Raw genomic sequence first — 23,796 nt, 5'->3', positions numbered from 1 at the left:
TTAGAGCTTAATTCTGCCATTGTCTTTTATTTGTTTTCTGTGGTTTGTTTCTCTGTTTTCTTTTTTCTGTGTGCCTGTGGGTTAGTTTGAACATTTAAAAAATTCCACTTTGATTTATCTGTAATTTATTTATTTATTTATTTATTTTTTGCAGTATGCGGGCCTCTCACTGTTGTGGCCTCTCCCGTTGCGGAGCACAGGCTCTGGACACGCAGGCTCAGCGGCCATGGCTCACGGGCCCAGCCGCTCCACGGCATGTGGGATCTTCCCGGACTGGGGCACGAACCCGTGTCCCGTGCGTTGGCAGGCGGACTCTCAACCACTGCGCCACCAGGGAAGCCCTGTAATGTTTTTGAGGGTATCTCTTTGTGTAACTTTTTTAGTGGTTGCTCTAGGCATTACATTCTTGATATATAACTTAGAGTCTACTGGTATCATCATTTCACCAGTTTGAATAAAGCATAGAAACGTTACCTCCCTTTAACTACCTTTATTTTCCCCACTTATAATATTGTTGTTTAAAATATTTTCTCTACATACATTTAGAACTACATCAAACAGTATTGTAATTTTTGCTTTGATCATCAAACATGTTTAGAAAACTCAGGAGAAGGGAAACTTATAGTATTTATCCACATTTTTGCTCATTGTATTCATTCTTCTTTCCTCATGTTCCAAGGTTGTTTTTCTTTAATAGCATCCTTACTGTTTACAGAACTTTTTAAGCCTTTCTTTTAGGGTAGGTCTGCTGGGGACAAGTTCTCTTAGTTTATTTTCACTGGAAAATGTCTTGATTTCCCTTTAATTAAAGAAGGGCATTTTTACTGGGTATAAAATTTTGGGTTAGGCAGCCTTTTTTTCAGCACTTGAAGAACATTGTGTCACTTCCACTGGCCTCCATAGTTTCTGATGAGAAATCTACTATTATTCTCATTCTTTTCCCTCAGTATTAACATATCATTTTTCTCTGGCTGCTTTCAAGACTTTGTCTTTGTCTGTCGCTTTCAGAAGTTTATGGTGTGTCTTGTATGGCTTTTTCTGTATTTATACTGTTTGGGTAAAATTAGCTCCTAGAATCTGAAGGTTTATGTCTTTTGTCAAACCTGGGAAGTTTTCAACCACTCTTTCTTTGAATACATGTTTTTTTTGTAATGAAAAAAATTTTTAGTTGTCTGTTGCCTTTAATTAACATCTAAATAGATACCATATTCTTCTATAATTACAATATGGAAATGTCTATGAATAAAATAGATAAATTTTTTGTCATATGCCTAGGAAAGAATGGTGGCAATAAGATTTATCCAAGGTTTCAGCATCAATATCTATGCAGCCAGGGCGTGGTCAGTGTTTGGGGACAGAGATAAATATCCACAATCCATGCATACATTTGATTTCTTCTTTTAGTGCCTGATTTACCATCTGGTGCTGCTGGACAGTTCTCGCCTCCTTAAATTCTTCCGATTTGATTTGAATTTCATACATTGCCCCACAGCCTCCTGAAATGTCAGTGACTTTGATAGCTGTAGCTCGAGGAAACTTTTCTTTGAGAATTTGGGTCACTTTGATTTCCCCCCTCAGTCTGCAAGGCAAACATTCACTGGGCACAGTGGAGAAGAGGAAGCCAGCAGGTTCCACAGAGCAGAGGCGCTGCCAAGGCTGGGCTCCATGCCGCCATGCCCGGCTGATGTGGCCTGCTGTCTTAGGTCGCTGTGTCATTCTTTGAATACTTTTCAGTTCTGTCCTCTTTCTCCTCTCCTTCCAGGACTCTGGTGAAATGAATGTTAGGTCTTTTGTTATAATCCCACAGGACCCTGAGGCTCTACTATTTTTTTCAATCTATTTTTCTCTTTATTGTTCAGATTGGGTAATGTCTATTGTCCTTTCTTCCAGTGCACTAATTATTTCCTCTTTCTTCTACATTCTGCTCTTAAGCCCAACTACTGAGTTTGTTTTTTTGGTACTGCATTTTTCAGTTCTAAAATTGCCCTTTGGTTCTTCTTTATATCTTCTGTTTCTTTGTTGAGACTCTTTTTTCCCCTCATTTATTTCAAATGGGCTTGTAATTGCTCATTGAAGCATTTAAAAAGTGATGAGTGCTTTAAAGTCTTTGTCAGATAATTCTAACATCTTTTTCATATTGTTGTTGGCATCTGATTGTCTTTTTAAATTCAGTTTGAGACCTTTTTTTTGTGGTATGATGATGACTTTTTATTGAAACCTGGGAATTTGCATTATCTTAGGAGATTCTGGATCTTACTCAAATCTTTTGTTTTAGATGGTTTTCTCTGCCACTGCTCTAGTAGGGGAGGGGGAATGCTGCCCATTAGTTTTGAGTTCACATATTTTGCAGTTCTGTTTGGTGCATACACATTTAGGATGGATATATCTTCTTGGTGAATCAACATTTTTATTATGATATAATGTCTCTGTCTCTGATAATTTTCTTTGCTCTGAAGTCTGTTTTATCTGATATAAATATAGTCTACCTCCAGGTTCCCCACTCTGTTGCCTTTGGAGGGAATAGGATCCTTACTACTTTTGGGTGTGGGTAGGAAAACTGGCTCCTCATGTGGGCACCACTGATACAGTGATGACGTGGCCTTGTTTGCTGGGCGATGATGAAAGTCTTGATTCTCCACTAGGCCTGCTTTGACTCCATCAAGAATGGGAGGGGTGTTTTTGTTACTGGCAAGAGAGAGGTGAAGTTCAGGCTCCCCATGGTCTCCACTGACCCTGTTGGGAGAGGGAGCCCAGTGGGGATGAAGATCCTGTTTCCATACCTGTCCTTCTCTGACATTACCTCAGTGGGAACTCTGGGGTTCCTTGTTATAGTCTCTTGAGGATGGAAGTCTAGACTCCCCCATTTGGTCTTTGTGGGTATGGGTATGAGTGGGACCAGAGTTTTTTGTTTTCTTTTCTTCTAGTTTTGGGTGGAGTAGACTGGTTATTGTATAAGAGTTTTTGGTCTTACTAAGCTGCCCCTTTCTTTGTCCTTTGACTAGAGAGATCAGGCTTTTGTTGGGGCTTTTGTTTTGTGTCTGTGTGTGTTGTAGCTTCCAGATTTTTGACTTCTTCTCTTCCAAGTCTAACATATATGAAGCAAAAGGAAAACCACGGGAACTGACTACATTTCTTGGGTCTTGAGGTCCTAACCCAGTCTGCCTCTGGGACCAGTGAGCAGCCTCCCTTCTCTGATCACTTTACCCCTGCGGTTTGTTCTCTGTCATTTGGCACATGGCCTTTGGTGCTCATTCATTTATTTATTCATTTATTCTTTCATTCAACAAAACTGGCTCTGTGCCTATTCCTGCAGATATGGTGACTAAAAGATCTTAAGTTATAGTTAGTGGAAGAGACAGTAATCATAGTGTCTGAGTAGACCCTATGATTTCCCCTGGCTGGCCTTGCCTTGTCCTGGAGGAGGAGGTTCTAGGGGACAGGGTCTGGGCCTTGCTTCTCCTGCCCAGGATGAGATGGGGCTCCTGGTCACAGTCCCAGTGGGACACAACTGGAGGTTTGGCTCCATCAGGACACACTTACTCATGTAATTAGTGTCTGCCACTGCTGAGCCCACACTGGGCAGGGATGTGACATGAGAGAGGTGAGGCCAACTCCTGGCAGCTCCAGGCCTGGGCAGGGCTGAGACAAGGCTGTGGTAACAGTTAATGCCTTGAAAGCTCACACTCGAATGGAAGATGCGGGTGCTAGTGGTGGTGGGGGATCAAGATATGGCTTCCTCAAGAAGGAGGCTTCTGAGCTGGACCTGGGCAATGATTGAAAGAAATGCTAGTAGAAGGGCAGCCTAGGAGTGGGCTCTATTCCCTGCCCCCATCAGGTGGAGCAGCTGGAAAAGGGACCTGGGGGACCCAGGTTCCCACAGGAGCCACCGCCCTAAGGCTTTCCCTCCCCTCCCCATGAGCATTGTCTTCTTCCTGCCATGACACCCTGATCTTTCCCCCTCCCCTGCGGGCACTGCTCTCCTGCCCACGATGCCCATCCGGGCCCTGCATTGTCTTGGGAAGATGTGTGCTCACCCGGGTGGGTTATTATTAGCCTGCGATGAAGTGAAAGGCCCTGAATGGGAGATGCCGAGCTCCTGCCTGACACCATGGCCGAGGCAAGAAGGAAATGATTCATTATGGCTACAAGGCGTGCTCTAATTTCATATAACGAAATAAATGACAGTTGTATTTTGGGCGCCACCACGCGCAGATAGCATTGTTCTCTGACTGCCTCTCACCCAGGCTGCAAGGAGAATTAGAGCAGCCTTTGTGCAGAAAGATGAGGGGCTGGGGGTGCTTGAGGGGTGGCAGGTGCCATGACCCTGGGAGGATGAGTGAAGTCACTGCTCAGTGGCTGGGGTGGCTGGGGACAGGGGTTCCAAGACCTCCCCCACAATCATGGGCCCCCTGCCTGCTGATCCCACTTCTGCTTCCTGTGCACCACACACCCCACCTTCCATCCTCATGGCTCCTCCAGACCCTGCCTATCTGTCCAATTCAGTCTCAGCTCCGGGTCCCCTCCTCCAGGAAGCCCACAGCGAGCTCTGCTTTTCCAACGCTGTGTCTACGCATACTTTCTCTCCCTCTTCAGGCTTCTGGGCTCCTTACACAACCACACGAAAACAGCTTTAGATGAGGCTTCCTTGGATGTGATGGTGGCCCCCAGTTCAGAGTCAGTGTACCTTCACCTTCTGGGGTAGGGAATTCCCTCAAGAGCTGAGCCCCATAGCAGGGCAGCTGTCACAGTGTGCGCCCTTCAGGGAGGGACTGGCTGCATGATTTGCGGGGACCAGGGTCAGATGAAAATTCAGGGCCCCTTGTTAACAAAATTAAGAATTTCAAGACACAGCTGCAGATTCTTAAACCCAGTGCAGAGCCCTTCTGAGTGAGGGACTCTGTGCATTGCACAGGTGGCAGCCTCTGTCCATGGCTAGAGAGAAGAGACCCAAAGTTGGAGCCTGGGGTCCCCCTGGTTACAGCACTGGTCTTCTTCTACCTCAGCTGTGGCCAGGACAGCTTGACGGGGCGCGGGGAAGGCCACTGGATCAGCCAGGATGCAAGCACCTTCGACAGGCTCCCAGAAGTGGTGACAGAATCTTATTTCCCCAATGTGTTTCATTTGTGGTCTGGAACCTAAGATAAAAATAATAGAAGAAGAGGATAACATTCAAGGGCAATTTCATCTCTGGGCGTCTCACCAGAAGAGGAAGCCTCAGGATCGCTGGACCAAGAAATTCTTTTTCCTGCCATATTTGCACACAAAATGGTCTCGTTTAAAAATGCACATTAAGAGTCATGTCAATCATAGACACTTGGAAATAGGTGCTGCCTTGACAGGGAAACAGAACTTTTTCGTGGAATTTAATTCGTTCAAATACCTTTTTCAACTGGGTTGACAGCAGAGCCATGTAGAAGGGAACTCACATCCTCCTCCAGCTCCTGCTGCATGTGGATGGGCCCCCCCAACCACCCCCCACCACCCCGCAGAGCTCACTGTGTAGAGTGTGCCAGCCGTGAGCCGCCTGAGCTGGACAAGGTCCTCTCTCCCTGGTCTCTCTATTGTTCTCTAAGATCAAGTCTCAGCCTCACTCACAGACCAGAAGAGGGGGGCTGGGCATGCCAATTCCCGGGAGAGCAGATCCCTGAGTCAGGGCCTGCACTGGGGTTTTAGCCTGCCCAGGACCCCTTACTAGTTGGCTTTCCCTGGGGACTACAGAGGTTGCAAACAGATGGTCCATGGGCTGTCTTCAGGCTGAGGTAGTTCCCTCTCTTTCTTCCTTTCTTCCTTTCTTTCTTTCTCTTTCTTCCTTCCTCCCTCCCTCCCTCCTCTCTCTCTCTCTCTCTCTCTCTCCCTCTGCATTCTTTTAGCAAAACCTGAATTAGGTTCCAGCCTTTACAAATCACAACTCTGCATGTAAAATCCAAATTTCTGACTTCTCTTGAAAAAAAATCCAGAGATTCCCACATGAACATGACTGAGGTGCCGAATAGGGCTGCTCCTTTCAGACGAGGCCATGCTCTGTAGTTTGCCTTGGTCCCCACAGCTCTGGACCTTCTCGCAGCCCTGCTGTGGGTGGCAGTCCACATAAAGTTGGATTTGCGCTGCTGTATTTCTTACACCTGGCTGGCATCACCCCTTTGGGTTGCCTGCCTGGCTCCCATAGGCATTTTGCCTCTTTTCCTCTCATTTAGAAGTTTCTGGTGGTGCTTTGCTGATCATAGATGGCCCAGTGACGGGGGATGTAGAAGGGTGTAGAGGGGAAGCGTCCACACCATGTATTCCCACCCCTTCCCTGGGCTCTGTGGAAGTGGTTGACTTCTGCTGATGATCAAGTTATTAGTCTAGACATTTCTTATTGCTTATTGAGAGCAGAGTCGGGGCAGAGAGAGAAGGGGTAGGGAGAGGGGACAGTGGTCAGGTGGACAGAGATGTTGCCGACTGCCCTTGGCCCCTACTTGCTGAAACATGAATTTGCATCATTATGATCTTATCTTTGAAAAGCACGCTCCCTAAACTATGTTTCTCTCCTCCGCCTGTTCCCATGGTTGGCAGCTGGAGCAGCTTGTAACAGGGCACAGCTGACCCTTCAAAAGGGATGAAGCCTCAGCTCCACACAGCAGCCACTTCCTGGAGTCCAGCTCACGCTCTGCCCAAGGCCTGCCTCCCTGGCTGGGGGGAGGCTGGAAGGCAGGGATGTTTTCTGAGTGACCTCCACTGAGGAGAGGCAGCTGAGCTGGCCGCTGTTGCTGCCTCTACAGGACCTATGCCCTGTAGGACATCCATAGGCCCAAGAGTCGAGAGACAAAGTCAAGGCCCAGGAGCCTCTTGCTTATGGCTGCTTCTTGTCCTTGGGCCCATGAAGAAGACTGTGCCTCCCACAAACTCTCTTTGTCTCTCAGGCCATTCTATAGGGCGCCATCTCTGCTTCCCAGCAGGTGCTGGTTTGCCTTGACATTCTGGCGAGGCAGGGACAAAGTTTTCATATTAATAGGAAGATGGTGAAAGCAAGGACAGGGGGCTGCCACAATGTCCAACTACAGGAACAACCCACCTTTCCAATACTACCTTATTAATTGGCCGTTCGGTAGATGGGGGCCCAGTTGAATTAGATAAAGGGTAATGTATGCAGTAGTGGGAATATGCAGCCTTCAGCATCAGGTTAAATGTTGCTCTGCACACAGCCCAGGGCCACTGCTTTCCAAAAAGCCCACCCCCGCCGTGTGGTGGATTGGAGTTTAGCTGCACCAGGTACAGAGGGTTCCTTTGCTGAGAGTTTCTGGAGCTGGGTTTATGCAATGTGACCGCCTGTCTCAGGGGTGTCCTTGCATTCTGGGACCCACTTGTGGCCTTCACTTGGGAGGGGGAGGTCTGGGGGTATAACCATCACCTAAGAATAGGCTTCTGTTGCCGACTTGCTGCATTACCAGGGGTGCCCTGGAGTTAAACTCTAGAAGAGTCCCCCATGTCCCTGAGAAGAAATTCTCTTGATCTGTTATGTCATTTCCTTTGGAGATGCTGTCCTGATTCTCAGAAAGGTTGCCGTATGGAAAACCAGGCTGAAGAAAGCCATTCCGTCTGAAGGTCAGGTGGATTGGGGAGGCGGCAGGTGGCCTGCTGGGGAAGGACAAACACTGACCTTGAAATGCCAGCCACATGGGTCTGGGACCTTCCTACCCAGACTCTGGGTAGTTGTTTCGTCTTTCATCTTGTATTCATGTGCCCTATACACGTGCGTATGAATGTTGGTGAATTGCCATATCAAAGGACAAAAACAACAGCCCAGCAATCGGCCTGGTGTGCACGGCCTGATCTTGTGGCTCAAAGTTGCAAGAGTTAAGGTCTCGACAACACCCTGCTTGAGCTCGTTTGGAGTATCTGAGACCACTTATACATTTTTCTGAGATCTTTGGTGGAGGTGTTTTTTCTTTCTCTTTTTTCTGTGTTTAGGGAAGAAGCTTGTGGGAGCTTTTGGATCCCCCATAATGATGGGGATTATAATGAAACACATGAACGAGTTGGCACTAGAGCTGGGAAGGGTGAGAAGGTCCCCCGCTACAGGGCGTACAGTGCGGGCTGGGGCTGTTGCCTTCTGTGGAGTTTGACACTCTGAAAATTGGACTCCCCTCAATCCCAGCACTCCATGGCATTCTCTGGAAAGAGAGCGGAGCAGGGCAGAGTGCCATATGGCAGTAGGACCCCTATATTAGTCAGCTCAAGTTCCCATAACAAAATACCGCAGACTGGGAGGCTTAAACAACAGAAATGAATTTTCTTGCAGTTGTGGAGGCTGGAAGTCTGAGATCAGGGTGCCAGCATGGTCAGGTTCTGGTGAGAGCGCTCTTCGTGGCTTGCAGACACCACCTTCCTCCTGTGTTTTCACATGGGAGAGAGAATGATTACTAAAACAGAAATCTGGTCCTGCCACTACCCTGCCTAAACCCTTCCAATAGCTCCCCATTGCATTAGAATAACCCCCTACCTCTCATCACAGCCTCCACAGACCTCCGTGATTCAGACAGGCCTGACCTCTGACCCCACGCCACTTCCTCTGATGCTTGGGAGGCTCCAGCCACTGACTTTTTGGTTCCTTAAATGTGAGCCTTAATATTTGCCGTTCCTTCTGCTCGTGAAATGCAATTTGTCACTTGGGTCTTGACTTCCTGATGGCTATCTCTCTGTCACACCACAGCTGTTGCATTTCTTCAAAGCTCTTACGTCCAGAAGGCTTCCTCTTCTTGTTAGAACGTCAGCTCCATGAGGGCAGGCATCTCATCTCTCTTGCCCAGTGTTGCATCCGCAGCACCAGAGCAGCACCTGGCCCATAGGAAGTGCACCGCCAATATTTGATGGATGAACGTACCTCTCGGAGCCTCTCTCTTGGAGGTAGTGTAGGGGCACCCAGAGGCCCCCTCCCCCTCCGCCAGCATTCAAGGTCATCCATTCTTCCACCCCTCCTTCCCTCCCTCCCGGCCCCATGCTGTGCAGTCACTGGCTCCAGTTACCTCGGACCACTTCGCAGGCTCAAAGCACACTCACGGCTCTAGCCTCATGCCTTTGCAAAGGCCCTCCCAGCTCCCTGAAATATCCGAATCAGGATCTTCCAGAGGGTTCTAAACAAGTCCTGTTTCAGGAATCCGTCCCTTCCCCCCCACCCATACACATTCGCATCCCCTAAGGTGGCATTTGCCTTCTGAGGAATCGAGGTTGGTTCATCATTTCACATTGCTCCTTGGATGATACGGGCCATCCCGGTCCCCTGGCAGCTGAGCAGGAATTGGGTGAAGAGGCTGGTGCTTCAACAGTGTCCCCTGCATGTGTGGCTGTTCCCTCTCCTGCGTTTCCCTGGCACTTTGTTCACACGGCACCAGGGGCTCAGAGTCTGCTCCGTGGTTCGTATTAGTTTACTCATTCTTTCACTCACTGAGGAGTCCACGATGCTCCGGGTACTCTGATAACTGCTCAGGATGCAGGGAGACATCCCCGCCCACAAAGGAGAGCCGGGTCCTACATTTCTTGGAGGTGGCGCGCATGATGAGTTCTGTGCATGGGACTGGATGGATGAGACATTGTCATCCCATTGTCATGTGAAATGATTTTCGATTGAAGAATTTTGAAGAAGCACGCAGACCACTACCATAATAAGAGGTATTATTTTCAGTCAAATTTTGTTTTGAGAGGCTCAAGAAAATCGAACATTTGAAGATGATTTTAAAAATCCTGCAAAACAAGGGTGGGGCATTGCTGTCCTGGCTCTGGACCATCTCCCTGGAAATTTCTGGCTGGGAGACACAGGCCACCAAACAGTGTGTGGGACAAGCTGAGAGCTCTGCCTATTCTGGGGCCAAGGGGAGGGGGTTCAGAGGAAAATTCTCAGGGGACAGGAGCGAGCACTTAGGATAGGAAGCCATGGCTGACCACCAGCTGTGCACCCCCAGGACTTATGCTTCCCTGCTGTATGTGTGCCTTGTCCACTGGGGTCTGGATGCTTCCAGGTCCTCTCTGGAATCCAATTCCAATTGCTTTTGGAATCTTCCACAGATGTTCTCTTTCCTTGGAAGGATGTTTCCTCATTTCCTTGAATCTTATCTGTTCTTCGTGAAGCCTCCTGTGACATCTCCCCACCCTCCTGAGGCTCATTGCCTTTGCAGTCATCACTCTTCCAGGCTGGCGAGTGTACAGACCAGAGACTTGAAGGGTCGGGGGACCAGGGCTCTAGCCTTAACCGGGGCTCCCCCCACCATTCCTCTCAGGCAGTTCTGGCACTTCTGGGTCTGGCTCCATGCAAACCAGGGATACTGCCATCTACCCTGAGGGCTTACACAAAGGTTGTTTATCATTCCCTTTCATGCCCCGGTTAGAATACAATTCCCTTGGGATCCCGTAGAGCCCCAGAGCCCACTGTGCTTTCATCCAAGCTGTTAATAAATATTTGTGTTGGATTTAGAAAAAGATAATAAGTGTGAAGATGATTTAAAAAATAGAAAGGCATTTCTTTTCCCCAGAATTCAACTTCTGGGAAAGTTCATTTGGATGATTAAATGATTAATAATAGGCAAGGGCATTTTTTGGGGGAAAAAGAGAGATGGAGAATTTGTATTAGATATTGAAACGCATTTTAAAGCCACAAAACAGATCAAGATAACAAAACATAAAATCCAAACGCAGACCTGTCATAGCCCAGGCTGTCTAGAAAATAGGGCTTGAGGCAAGGGTGAAAGTGCTGATGTTTTATGTGGGAGGTGCAAACTGGGCAGAGAGAGGGAGGCAGGGGGAAGCAAGGCAAGGAGGGACGGGAAGCCACGTGCGGTCCTGCGTGGTGACGGACAGACACAGCAGGTGACTCAGTAGGTGGCTTTGCTTGGCTCTGTGGTCTTCTCCAGATGGGCTGTGCCTGCAGAAACTCCGTCTCTGAGTAGCTGGGAGTGAATGCGAAGAGGGAATTTGTGTGCCTGGCTCCCTCCCATCTCCTGTTTCCCTCTGGTCACAGTTCACCCCCTGGGTGGTATCTCCTCTGCATTTCCACGATGCATCTTCTGGGTTGCACCTTTGGCAGCTTCTCACCACACCAGCCCCATACCCAGAGGTGAGGTGTTTCCTGCAAGTCTGCAAGTGGCCGGAGATGCTGGAAACACGAGGTATGTGGCTTGGCTGCTGGCTGCACGGTGGTGACCAAGGCGGGAGTCAGGGGCTGGGTTCGGGCACAGGAGGTTCTCATCACAGGAGCAAAATTTAAGGGAGTGAAAACAAACGGCAATCAGGCTAAATTATATTTGAATGCAGTATTGAAAAAGTCAAAATTAATGCAAAAACTTGTGACCAAGAAGTATCTAGAAGATGTGGGCCCTATATGTCTAGCCTGCTAGATTCCTAAATAGGTGCTGTTGGTACAAATTTATCACAAATAAGGATATGTAATACAAATTCCAATTTGCATGTGGCTAGTTTTCATCAAGCATTATAAATGCTTGAATGAATAAATGTGCCTGACTCTCTCCCATTCAAGCATTTATGGAGTACTTATTGCATACAGGTATGTGCAAGCAAGAGATCACCCATTGCTTGCTGCTGTGAAATCTACCGTCTAGCAGGGAGAAGAGTCATATTAGATTAATTATTGCACAGACCATTTATTGATCAGAATCTTGATAAATATTTTGAAGAAAGAGAACATATAGTGAGGGACTCACCCGTCTTGGTGGTCAGGGCAGGCTTCCTGGAGGGGGTGGCACTGAAGCAGGGATGTGAAGAAGAAGGGATGAGCAAGATGTGGTTGGCTAGGAGGGGTGGTGCCCTCCCTGATCACTTCCTACAGAAGAGACCCCTGTTCACCAGCTTTGGAAGGGTGCCATGTTGAAATGGTGATAATACGCTGGAGAAACACATGGATGGGAGGTTGGAGAAACGGCCACTGTGAGTCTGAATGGAAGCCCTCAATGGGCATGCCCGGTGGGCGACAGGGGCCGGAGGCTGGGTCCAGGGGAGGGGTGGGGGCGGGAATGGACACGCGGAGGCTGCTCCCACAGAGGTGTGGGCACGAGGCCACCAGGCAGAGACATGGCAGTGAGGAGGTCAGAATCTCAGGGCATCCTTACGTTTAGGAGGCCCGGGAAGGGATGGTCAGGGAGGTGGGGGAGGAGCAGGGTGAAGCAGGGGAGAAGGACCCCTCAACTCCAGAGACAAGAGGAGCTGAGCTGGCAAGGGGCTGGGGGAGGGCCTGGGGACAGAGGACAGGGAGGGTCCCGCTGAGCTGTCTGTGTGCCTGCCTCCTCTGTGCAGTGTTCCCAGGCTTGGAGCCGCCCTGGGGGAGGCCTGTGGAGCTGCGCTGAGCAGAGCCCACATGTGACAGGCTTGTCCTCCTGTTCCCTCTTGGTGGCAGTTGGGGGAAACCCTTTGGGAATGGTCATGGCTGGCCGGCTCCCGGGTGTCTCTGGCTGGGGGCAGATGTGGACTCTGCCCTTCTGGGAAGAAGGGATACTCGGGTTCCATGGTGGGCTGCAGAGAGCTTCCCACTGGCCCAGCACCCAGGCCACCATCCTGGCCACCTGCAAAGCCCTGTGGGCTGGCCTCAGTGCTAGAGTCTTTCTGCCACACCAGGTGGAAGACATCCTCTCCCTGTTTGACTCAAGTGACCTGCCGCCTGCCCTCAGGTGCCCTCCCCTCGGCAGTCCTCCCTGCCCTCCCTGCAGCCATTAGGCAGCAGCTAGACCTGGTCTCCTCCTTCCGCCAGGCCCGGGGGCTCCTCCTGGGAGAGTTGCTTTCCAACATGCCTCGCGGTGGCAGCAAGCGTAAATGGTGATGAACCAGTAGGTGATGGGGACAAGTTCTCAGCCCACCAAGTCAGATGTACCAAAAGGGGGACATACTCTAACTTTTTTATGTTGCTATAAACATCATGCCAGTGGTAGAAACTCAAGCTAATCAGTTCTGGAGAAACAGTTAATTTGGAGTTCCTCAGTCAAGTCAGGGATTTCCCGCCTTCTTATCTAAGGGATAGAGGAGCTGGATTGGTCGCAGGCAGTGAAGATAGCCTTCGATGCTGCTGCCTAGAGATTTCTCACTGGTCCATGATGTGCCCACACCTGCCGGCGCCTCATCCTGCAGAAGGTGCCCCCGTGCTGCTTGCTTTCTCTCCCAGCTAATGTCACTTTCTTCCCGGGTGCGTGGGAAAGATGTGTGACCTTCCAGAGCTGCTCCGGAGCCCCTGGGAACTCGGAGGGGTTGATGCAGACCTGCCGGCTCCAGCTCCACAAGCCCATCTCTGTCCCATCCTTTTCGTTGGTGCTCCAGGGAGTTGAGCAGTCTGTTGGGTCGTGCTTAGAATGAGCTAGGTGGGACCCAGGGTCTTGCTCAGATGCCCACTGGGCCTCGGGCTCTGTACTGTTGCCCCTCTGACTCTCTCCTCTCCCCTAGACCAATTTTGACTAGGTGAAGGGAACACCTGGATTGCACATTACTCCTAATTTTTTCCCACCCATCTGTCAACATTTGAAAAACAAAAGTAAAAAAAAATTTTTTCTGAAAAATGTTCTTTAGTTTATTGAAAGTATTTTTACAGAAAGAAACCAGCAGAAGGGATCTAATTGTATTGTGAAATCCCAAGTCTTCACCCCTTTTTCTTGGCTTTTATATACAAAGATGCTGCTTATTTAGCGTGTTCTGCTCTTCATTTTCTCTCTTGTCCATGCCTTTGTTTTTAACTTCTCTACAGCAACAGATGTGTTGCACTGAGCCGCCTATGCAGTGGGAGGTGGTATGGGGGGAGCACAGGGGTCCGTATTTCATGGGGTTGGTGTTTCCTCATCACGGGTGCCCATAGCTCCTGCTTCTTGCTTCCCTTGTGGTTCTCAGGCCCCATGATCACATGCCACAAGCCTCCAAGCCACAGCCATGCTGAGGCAGGATTACAAAAACAATGGCAAGTTCACGTGTAGGTGAGAGTATGCATCAGCTTGAGAAGAATTGCCTCTCAATATTGTTGGTTCTGAAAATGTAAGTAAAATGTAAATAAATCAGGAGGATCACAAAGAAGGGAGTTATTCCCTGCCTGTGTGGATGGAATGAACCTTCGGGGGCTTCTCTTGGTAGCCTCAGTAAAGCTAAGGAAAGCCAGAATGTCTAGGTCTGCATCAGAAGTGGGGCTGGAAATGGGTGACGAGTCTAGGGTTGAAGAAGAGACTGGTGGTTATGGTGGTCTTGAGCTACCTACCCAAGTTACTATACGCATCCATCAACATTTGGGACCCAGAACCTGAAGGATGCCATGAGACTATGATGAAAGGGAAACAAGATTTCGCTGAAGATCTCCTGCGTATCAGACACTGCGGATGGAGATAGTTATCACCATCCTCCTGCCCTTGAATGGCTCCCAATCTAGTGGGGGAGTCAGAGCTACAAACAGGTGAGTGCATGATAGCCCGAAGTCTAGCTCTTGCCTGCGTGGCTGGATGGCTGGGTAGGACATTGAGAGAGACATGAACAAGGTACAGAAGTAAAACCAAAAGAGGGAAAAATTCGCTTTGCTGGGGATGGGGAGGGGGAGTGGGATAGAGGGCTCTACTGAGCCTGGCATTGAGAATACTCAGACTTGGCATCTAATCCTGGCACTGCCACGGGCACTCTGTCGGTCCTAGAAACCACTCCCATTTTCTGGGTCTGATTTTCCCTGTGTCTACTAGACTGATGATTGATTAGACCAGAGGCTGTTAACTCAGATGCCTGCAGGGGCCAGTTGGTAACATATCTGGGTGCAGGGCACTGGGAGAGGCTGTCACACTGGGGTGGGCATCATTGTTAAATGGGGAAACTGCAATTCCATCCTGGTCATCTGTGCCACGTGGCAATATGGGCCCATATTGTTTGGCCAGATCTTTCAAGTTTCCAAAGAAGCTGGGAATATGAATGTTTGTGAGAAATCTCCAAAGTTTTAAGTGGCAAGTATTTCAAATAAAAAGGAAAGGCAGCGCTGCATGGGGCCAAAAGTCTGTGGGTCAGATTTGGTCCCAGCTCTTCTAGTGTTTGATCAGGGCACTGGGAGCTCTTTGTGGGTTTTCCCCACTCTGTTGGTCTGAGAATTACTGTTAGACCATGATTCTCCGTGGCACAGAAATCCTGCCAATGAGGTAAAAATGCTTGTGAGGCTCCCACAAACCAGGAGGGCATATGTGGCCACACGTAGGTGCACCAGAAAACCCAAGGACAGTCTCGAGAACCTGGGCCCAGTCCTGATACTCCCACTTCCTCATTGGGTGGCCCTACCTGAAGGCCTGGCTTGTTCATCCTTTATTCATTTATTCAACAAATAATTATTAGAGCTTCTTGGTGCCAGATCCGTTGCAAGTACAATGGCCATTTTAGAATTTTCTAAGATTCTTCATATCGATGGATTCACAAACCAGGAAAAGGAGAGCTGTGGTTCTACGGCTACTCCTTTTTTGGCCAAGGTTATCTTAAGGTCATGGAGCCCTTTGAAGCTGGGTAGCTGCCTCCTGGAGCCTGGCAGGCAAGCCCAATCCCTGCCCTGCGGCTTTGAAAGTCCGCACTCTGCTTGTTGAGTTTGGAACCCGTTTCCTCTGGGCAGGGCCAAGTCTTTGCAGAGGCGAGAGGGTGGACGCGCTGGAACAGCCAGCGCCTTGGATGCACACCTGGCCCGGCAGTCCTTCTGGAGTGGCCACTTCCCAGGCTGCAATAATTCATCACAGGCGGGTTCACAAATGTACTTAAGAAAGAAGGGATGATCTATTTTGTACATGCTCCTTAAAGGGATTCCACTTTAGCTCCAATTGTAATTTTTACCTTTTTCAGGGGAATTTATTGACACCGTGCCTAGCTCAGCCCTCGTTTCGGCATCCTCCTTTTGTCTGCAAGCACACTCACCAGCCGCTTAATTTGTCATAGCCCTGGAGGTATCAGAACTAATGAGCTTTGTTTGAATAGACTTTTTCCAGTTCATCTAGCACACTTTGGGGTAATCACTCAGTTTCTGTTTGCTTCTGATCCGAGGCATTGTGGGAAATATAAGAAAATAATGGTTAAAAAAGCAGTATAAATGGGTAACAGCACATTTTCTGCAAAGCCCTGACGATGTTCTTTTTAAAATTTCACCACTTATTGAAGTATTGAGAGTACTCTAAGTACGACCATTACAATATCATATCAGAGGAGAATCTGATAAAATGCTATTTTTCAATTAGCCAGGAGTTTTCTACTTTGCCTTCTTTAAGTAGTTCATAGCTAACAAATCTTTAAACAATCTAACCTCTTAAGGTTTGGAAGTGGACAGATAATAACCATGAACACATAACAGTGTCTCAGCACCGAGAATTTAAAAATCGAGTACAGGGATTACATACAGGGATGCTTTTTATTGGTCAGACAATGGCATTTTCATTTCTCTAAAGCAGCTCCTCGTAGCTCTTGTGTGCCCACCAAGCATGCGGTGGAAGGTCTAGGGAATGGAGCCTGGGGGCAGGGGCTGTACACGTAGTGCAGGCAGGGCGGGGAGGCGCTGCTTTTAACCCCCACTTTCTAGGTGGCACTGTCATCTGTGCCACCCCGATCGGCAGGCTCTGTCTAGGGCAGGCCTTCTGTTTTTAAGGATTACTATGTATGTTGCCAACGACCGGAGTCGTGGTTTTTAAGGACTGTTGGGAATCTGTAAAATGGGTCAATTCGGCAGAACGTGGGATGCTCCCAGACTCCCTGCTCGGGGCCAGGAGAGACAAAACAAGGTGCGTAAGCGAAGCCGCCTCCATTCTGGGGGCTGCCTCCTGCAGATTTCCGAAACAAAATCCAATAAGCCGACAGACAGGTCGTCTTTGTCCGACTAAGGATGCCGGGGTGGCCTTTCCCAGCCGGAAGGAAGCGCAAGAAGAGGAGAGGGCGCATTTACGCATGCGCATCACAACTTTCATCGTGGTAGGTGGCGGAGGTGGCTGGTGGGGGAGGGGATGTGAAGGTTGGGCATTACCGTCACTCAGTGGAAGGGGCGGGGAGCATGCTACGGGGTCAGCTGGTCAGGTGAACCGTGGTAGGGACGAACCTGCATTCCGTTCAACTCAGTCCGTGTCCTTGTGGATTGGACAAGATTCATCCGCTTCCTTTCGCAAACGAGGAAACCAGAACTCTGAGCTGTTTGGCAACCTGCCCCTTGATCACAAGGTGACAAGGGGCACGACCTGAACCCGGGGTTCTTTCCATGTCGTCACACATTTGGAATCCTCCCAGTGTCACACCTGCTAGGGTTCGTAAGCATCACCACCATCAGCAGCTGCAGTAGCCACAGCAAACTCTTAGCAGCGTCCAGGGAATCTGAGACCCCATGCCAGGCTCTGTGGGGGTGCTCGAGGTGAAGCAGAGGCCCCGGATCTTTGGGGACTGAGCTCTGAGGACAGGGCAGATGCGGAGTGACAGTACAAGAAGCAGTGAGAGCGGGGCAGTGGTGGATGGAGGACAAGCCTCCTAGTCCGAGGAGAAGGGAGCCAGCAACCCAGAGCAGGGTTGTTAGGAAACCATTGACGGAAACCGCCCGCCTTGGCCAGGCACGACAATAACCCCCAGCATGAGCCGTCTCACAACAGGAGGTCGGGATAAGGAGTGCCGTGCTGCTGCTGAAAACTAACCCAGAGAATTCGGGAGAGGTCAAAATGAGGGAGGAGACGCCAGCCCATAATATGTCTGGCCAACCTTGCAGAAACCCTCATGCTGGAATCCATCTTGGCTGAGAGATGCACGCCGCCAGGAAGGGCCCTGAGTCAGACCAAATACGGGCACAAGCAGGATGACTGGCCAGAGACAAACTGGAAAGCTAACCCCACCACCGTAAACCCTGAGACTGCGAGCCATGTGGCAGAACAGTTCTCCTGGGTTCCCTGGCCCTGCTGCTCTCCACTTGAGCACCCCTTTCCAGTAAAGTCTTTTGCTCTGTCAGTACGTGTGTCTCCCCTGCAACTTATTTCCGCGTGTTAGACAAGAACCCACTCTTGGGTCCTGGAGGTCAGCCGCCTTGGTCTCTCTGGAGCCTTGATCCCCTGAGAAAGCACCAGGCTTGGTGGGGGGGGGGGAATTGTTCTCGAAGAACCACTGGCAGTGGCTGAGGATCCTCTTCTGGAGAAATCAATCTGGAGAGACATGGGTGGAAAGTTGGGCCCGGGACAGCCAGCTGGGTGGAGCGGAGTTGGGGGAATTCTTTGGAATGCAAGGCTCCTGGGAGGCAGAGACATGGTAAGTTTTGAATTTGGAACTGACACTCTGGAGGCTGAGAGAGGGGCGGATTGGACTGGCTGGAGCTGCAGAGGGGAGAGGAGGAAGTTCTGAGCCCTATTGCTTCATCTATAACAATGAGGTTGTTTGGTGTCTCAGCTGCATAACAAAGCACTTCAAAACAGTGGTTTCAGGGAACTACCGTTCTGTGGATCACTGGGCAATTGTACTGTCTGGGCCAGCCTGGTTGGTCGGGGGTTGCTGGGCTTCCGTGTACATTCACAGTGAGCTGGCAGGTTACTGGGCAGCTGATGGTCTAGGTTGGCCTCACTCGAGTGTCTGGAGGTGGACCAGTGCTTGGCTAGGGCACCTCCGTTCTCCTCTACGAGGGCTCTCATCCTCTGGGGTAGGAGTGGGCTATGGGTCAGACAGTGTGCACTGCCCTCTTTTTTCCCCACTTCTGCCATTGGCTGGGCCTCTGATCTAACCCTTTAATTTATGCTGACATGCAGAAGTAATCTCTCTCCATGTGTGGGCTTGGAGTGAACTCTCTAATAATAATAGATATTATTACTGACACCACAGTTATTCATGAAGTTCCTGTGTTAAAGTGGAAAAGAAACAACACAAGGACAAATCCCATGTTGGGGACATTCTTAATTTTCTTCTCTCTCTTTTTTTTAATTGGAGTATAGTTGATTTACAGTGTTGTGTTACTTTCTGCTGTGCAGCAAATGAATCAGTTATACATACACATATATTAACTTTTATAGATTTTTTTCCCATATAGGTCATTACAGAGTATTGAATAGAGTTCCCTGTGCTATACAGTAGGTCCTTATTAGTTATCTATTTTATATATAGTAGTGTGTATATGTCAATCCCAATCTCCCAGTTTTTCCCTTCCTCCCTTCCCCCTCTGGTAACCATAAGATTGTTTTCTATATTCATGACTCTATTTCTGTTTTGTAGTAAGTTCATTTGTACCATTTTTTAGATCCCACATATAAGCGATATACGATATTTGTCCTTCTCTGTCTGACTTATTTCACTCAGAATGACAATGTTGCTGCAAACGGCATTATTTTCTTCTTTTTTATGGCTCAGTAATATTCCATTGTATATATGTATTAATTTTCTTCTTAAAAAATGTAAAAAAATCACGTTAAGGAGGATCAAGTCTGTAACTTTGCTAGTCCCCAGGGCCAGCCAACATCTCAGCAGTAAAGCCTGATGCATGTGTGGCACCTTAGGCTTTTCAAATGCTGTCATCTGCATTCTCTCTTGAGCCTCCAAATCAACATTGTGAGAAAGGTAGGAGGGGTATCATATAACCCTCACTTTATGGTTGAGAAAACTGAGACATGAGGAGAGGAATGTCCAAGGTCAGTTGCAGAGTAGGGAATTCTGACTCTAAGTTACATTGTTTTTCCATTTTGCTTCACAATCCTGACTCATCATCAGTAGTGGCCCACTATGACCCCTGGATCATTCTCTTTTCTAGTGAAACTTATTTGGCTCTTATTTAACAGTGTGATGCATTGCTTTTGGCTATTCTCCTAGATATTCTCCTAGAATACTAAGCTTTGGGTTGTGAGGTATCCAATAGCTAATTGGAAAAGAAAATCATCTTACTTGCATTGTCATTGTCAGAATCTCTCTAAGGTACATTGCCAAGGACGGAGTCAATGAAAAATTGCCCATGAACTTTGTCTCTGTGCATCTCTTTCTTTTTTTTTTTTTTTTTTTTGCGGTAAGCGGGCCTCACTGTTGTGGCCTCTCCTGTTGCGGAGCACAGGCTCCGGATGTGCAGGCTCAGTGGCTATGGCTCACGGGCCTAGCTGCTCCGCGGCATGTGGGATCTTCCCAGACTGGGGCACGAACCTGTGTCCCCTGCATCGGCAGGTGGACTCTCAACCACTGTGCCACCAGGGACGCCCGTCTCTTTCTAATTTAATTGGGGTCTCCCTTTTTCTGGAAATTTTCAGAGACAACCACACACATACCCTCTCAACAGCTATGCTCAGGAAAATTTTCTTGTAATTTGAGATTTGTTTCATGCATGTTTTCCTGAAGGCCTTGAGAATATTCCACATGGTTTACCCCTTCCAGCCCTGCAGATGACTTGGAGTGCCTTTGATGTGCATTTCCTCTCTGACAGCAGCCATCCATAGCGTGAAGCTGATGTGGAACTCAGGAATTGCAGTCAAGTAAGGACTGCCCTCAGGCTGGAGGATGGATGACCTTTCCCTTCCCCAAGGTCTAGGACAATCCCCTGTGAACATGGAGATCTTCAAGTGTCAGTAGAGGGGCTCCCTTACCCTGGGGGAGCAGAGAGTGAGCTCTAACTGGGCATTCTAGTCTTAGGTCACCAACTTGCTGTGAGGCTTTCTGTAAGTCATTCCACCTCTCTGATCCTTCATTTCCTCATTGTAAGGCTGCTCCCTGATTCTGAAAACCAAAGCTTGAGAGGGTGAACCAGGTGCTGGTCTCTTCTGCAGGGCATGTTGTCTTTTTTGTGCCCTGAAGAGAATTTGGTTATTCAAGTAAATTTGAGGCATTCTAGACCAAATTACCAGGAGTGGTAATTGGGAGGTATTAACATGAATGTCGGTGGTTCTAATTTCATGTAACCAATGGCAAGATAGACATTCTGTTAATTTCATAGTAAATTCTTACAGCTTAAATCATGATGCAGAGTGAAAAAAATAGATAAATATTGCCTGAACAGACTCAAACTTGTGATATTACAAAAAATGATTTCCTAAATTGTTAAACCCTGAGCTCTCTGATTCATAGATTTCCCAAAGCCAACACTTCTCTTTTCTCTTTAATGCTCTGAGTTTATACACTATAATCCCTTTGATGAAGACAATACTGGAATATTTTAAATGACTAGAATCGTTTATAAGACCCTTTCTCAAATGTCATCTCATTTAATCAAATCCTGGTGATGGACTTGACTTGGAGCAGCAAACCCGCCTGGATTCCTTCCTCATCTAGCTAGCCACCTTGCAGTGCAGAGGCAAAAAGACCCCTGCCTGGGCCTCTCCCTGCCTTTAGGAAGGTGAGTGTTTATTTTCAGGAGATTCGAATAATATAAGCATCAAAAATAATAGTTCTCCCTTTTCAGCTCTGGTATGGGCCTTTGGGAAGCTGTTTCCCAGAGCTTGGGATGTAAGGACAGCAGCCCCAGCCAGTGGGGCCTGATTTCAGGTGCCTGGACCTCACAGCCACTTTATCCCACCACCATCTGTGCCCTGAAAAGAGATTAGAAGCTCCTTGAGGGTAGGAATCATGCATTCTTATTTTATTAGGTTCTTCCCAGGGCTTCCTAAATGCATCTTAAAATTATTACAGAGTGAGTTTCTTAGAAAAATATATTCTTAGCAATTTCATTTCAAAGGTGCATTGCACTACTGTCCTAAAGTGGAAGCTTTGTGACTCAAGGTTGAGCCCAGTCACTGTGCATTGTCCCCACTGCCACGTAATCCTAAAAAAAGAAAAGACTCACCCTGGTGTTTACATGATGATATGAAGTCTTTGAACAGCAAATTTAATTCTTCCAGCACCTGCAAGGCAGGTGGTATAAACTGTCTGGATGTGCCAACAGAAGCTCTGAGCTCACGTGACTTGCCCAAGGTGCTACAGCTACCACATGCTTCTGAATCTACATTCAGGCCACACCTCCTCAGCCACAGGGTAGAGCATAAATAATTCAATGCAAGAACAGGGTGTTATCCAGAGATTCCTGGGTTCATGTGGTCTCTGTCGTGGCCTTGACAGTCAGGAGAGCTGGGACAGGGAGAAGCCAGAGTGTGGGAGCTGAGTGTTTTCTCAGCCAGTGATGAGCAGTGAGTTATCGGTTGCTTTGGGGAGGCATTTGGTTGGGCACCCAGCGCAGTGCCTTCTGTATACCTCACTCTGTAAGGTTGATGGGCAGTGGCAGGGGGCAGCTCGAGGGCACTCCGCAGTAGATGAGCACATCTTTCTCTCTCTAGGAGGTGCTATTGAGCTGCTTGAGGCCGTGGGAAAGTCCATCCAGAGAGGGAACACATCCCAGCCAGCGGGAGCACAGGGGTGGAAGCCCAGGCTTGCACATAACAGGGAAGGGCCCAGGCTGGAGCAGCAGGGATCAGGGGTGGCCAGGCCAGCACACTTGAGTACAAGTCTTGGGCTTGTGCTTTTAGGCATTTATTTAACTTCTCTAAAAGTCCAAGGATTGGAAAAAAAAAAAAAAAGGTGAATCAAGGCTGGTTCTAGAACCTGAAAGCCACTGGGGATGGACCCTGAGCTGGGCCAAAGCCCACACGTTGTCCAGTGTTATGAGCAGTGATGGTCACTACAGGGTGGGGCTCTTAGGCAGTGGTTAGTACAACACAGGGATGGATTCAGGGGCTCCTGTTACAGGGTCTTTCTGACTATCACGCGGGTTAAGGGGATGATCTACCCTTTAGAATCTTGAGGTGTATCCTTTACAACCATTCAGCAGTGAAAACGCATATATCCATCAAAGGTGTGGACCTAAAATCACAAGTTGGGGGCCCTGATCGATTTGGCCATCAAGTGCTTTTATTCAGAATGGTTCTTTTATTTACTTTAAAAATGTGAATCAACATGAAAAAAATGAAGGAATTCTCCGAAACAGTCCAGATTCCATAAAAAATTCAAAATATCTGGCCATATAGAGTGGCTTGTCTTCATGGCAACATCTATTTGAGCAGAGGTGCAGTTGCCCCTTCAGAGGGATCATGTGTTTAAAGTTAGCCACGGTCCTCACCCCTCCCTAGTATCCCTGGCATTGGGGCAGGGTGTCCATCGCTGTTTATATTGTGCTTATATTGTTGTTTTTCCTGACAGGAGATGAAGAACTCTCTGTTTCCATGTCTCTACCCAAAGGGGCAATGGGACATGGTCTTTTCTCACAACCAGTCTTCCCCACTATGTGACTTCCCTGGACCCAGCAGCCATTTGCTTCTGAGAACATGGGGATAAACAGACTTCCTTAGATGAGAGAGTGGGATGGAGATGCTTCTGTGATGTGATGTCTCCAGATGTGTTCAAGAAACCCCTGGGGACAGGTTTGAGGGGATTCGGCAGAGGCACCAGGGGAGGACCTGGGAAGACCTGGGTTAAGTCGGGTAGAGCTTATTAAGGTCCAGCTGGTTGAGGACAGCTGGGGTTTCAACAGGACCCAGAGCCAATTGCTCAGAATCAAAGAGTTCATTAGGTGAGGCTCAATTTACAAATCTTAAAATGACAGTTTTTCACTTGGCAATGTTAATGTGTTAATAAGTCGGTTATGGATGCAGGGTTAAATGAAGCAGGCACCCAGCTTGTGTGTGCTTGTGCGGGTGTGTGGGACACACCATGTGTGGTTTCTTGGAGTCAGGGAAAATCTGTCAGCCTTTCTGATATTGAGTTCGTTTTGACAACAGAATAAGATGTATTTTGAACACATGTCCGTCCTGCCTTTTCCAAAGGGGGGCTAATGAGAACGGGGCCCCAGTGGAAGGAGGAGGGTGCGGCTGGGTTTCTCTGTGGGGTATTTGCTCATTGGGCTTCCTCTGGGGATATAGGCTTGGGGCATCTGTG

General features: G+C 48.5%; 1 pseudogene across 1 annotated transcript; it reads right to left on the bottom strand.

The window, feature by feature from the left end:
- Positions 1-1,265: 1,265 nt before the first annotated feature.
- On the bottom strand, positions 1,266-1,675 carry LOC308605691 (bolA-like protein 3; annotated as a pseudogene). The gene has a single exon. The product of its transcript is annotated as a bolA-like protein 3 (transcript).
- Positions 1,676-23,796: the final 22,121 nt, after the last annotated feature.

The sequence above is a fragment of the Mesoplodon bidens genome (genome assembly GCF_964165515.1).
Source record: "Mesoplodon bidens genome assembly, chromosome: 18".
Taxonomy (NCBI): Eukaryota; Metazoa; Chordata; class Mammalia; order Artiodactyla; family Ziphiidae; genus Mesoplodon; species Mesoplodon bidens.
Note: the sequence above shows the minus strand (reverse complement) of the source record. Positions and strands in the feature narration are given on the sequence as shown.